Below are 1,755 nucleotides of genomic sequence, written 5' to 3'. Positions count from 1 at the left end.
AAGGGGTTTGGTTGCAACAGGCAAAAGACAGTTGAAAGTAGTTGAAAGCAGCCAACAGACAGGGTCGGTGGCTGAAGAAGTAGTAAGTGTTCATCTGGTCTTAATTTGGTCAAGAAGGACACTGAAATTCAACTCCTTTTTTGTGAAACAGCTCCAGTTCCAACTCTTCTTTCAACTGGTTCTTCTTTCATGAAGATAGTTCGACATAAAATTTGGGAGTGACTCTCTTGAAAATAAGGAAGGATTCTAGACCACTCTATCAGACTGCCTAAAGTGATTTCCACGATCAGATGACATTTTATAAACTTTCAGGTGTCCTGACGACGTTGAAATTTAGTGATATTGAGCTCGTTAGATTCGTCCATCGAGATGCTCAATTTGACTTCAAGCTCGTCAGAATTTGAATCCATATGATCTTCCAATTAACCACCCAATACTTCAAAAAGTTGTTTAATGGTTTGGCCCGTGCTTGATTTGACTCAAATTTGACCAATTTTGGTTTAATTGCATTAGTTTCATTAAGTTGGTCAGTTTCGACAACAAATTTGCTGAAATCGGAGTTATGAATTATTTTTTTTTAATTTGAGTTTGAATGTTTATTGATAAAAGAATACTTCGAGATTCATTTTAATCGCCTTATGATTCATATCAAATGAGAAAATTATTGATGGCCTATCAAAAAAAAAAAAACAAATAAAAAGTAAAAAATGATCCCAAAAGGCCCCTTAAAATTTGATATTTATATTTAGACATTTTGAAAATATGCATTTCACATTTAAAAAATTAATAATAATGATACTTTGCCGTATTAAAAATTTGAGTGTTGTGTATGTAAATATTAAGATTTAGATATTAGATGTGTAAATACATAAGAATTTTGACCTAATGCCCTTACATTTTTTAACATTATATCTCCAAGAAATAATTTTTTTTTTAAATTAATTGCTAATTGGTCTAAAATATTTTAAAAAAGGGCTTGCAATGTAAGTAATTTATCTAGGTCTATAACATCACAATATATAATCATAAGATAAACAAATTGTACCTTTTTAACATATGAAATTATGATGGAGAATGTGATAGTTAATATATTAAAATTCAAAATTAACACAGTTGAAATTAAGGGTTTGTTTAAGGCAACTGCAGCTTATTGAATAATCTGCTGATAAGCTGATTAAAAATAATCTACTAACAAGCTAGGTGTCGTGGCTATTAGAATTTTTTATTTTTTTTGGAAAAGTCAGATCGCTGTCATAAAGCTGCAACCGCACCTAGATAAATGCAGTCAGTTTTTTCAAAACGAAGTTTACCAAAACAGTTCATGTGTGTTTTCAAAACGCTGCTGCACCAAATAAGCTGCCCGAAACAGAGACTAAATTCGGATGGCCCACATCATCCTTTAATCAAAGCGTACATGACTTATGAAATTTTGTTTTAAGAATTCTGTGCTGCTGCACCAAATAAGCTGCCCGAAATAGAAACTAAATTCAGATAGCCCACATCATCCTTTAATCAAAGGGTACATGACTTATGAAATTTTGTTTTAAGAATTCTGGCAACAACTATAACTAGGAAGAATCATGCATACCACTTAATTCCTAATATTTACTTATCTAACATCTAAACTTCAATTTTTACACATATGCCATCTTGCGTGCCCATGAAAATATAAAATTTATTTTTAAAAATGTAAACTAGTGATAGTTTTAGTGTGATATGTAATATTTGGGTGGTTTAAATGTAAAAATGATAGTT

This window comes from Phalaenopsis equestris, unplaced genomic scaffold (genome assembly GCF_001263595.1).
Source record: "Phalaenopsis equestris unplaced genomic scaffold, ASM126359v1 Scaffold000002, whole genome shotgun sequence".
Classification (NCBI taxonomy): domain Eukaryota; kingdom Viridiplantae; phylum Streptophyta; class Magnoliopsida; order Asparagales; family Orchidaceae; genus Phalaenopsis; species Phalaenopsis equestris.
The sequence above is the reverse complement of the archived record's forward strand: the minus strand, read 5'-3'. Positions refer to the sequence as shown.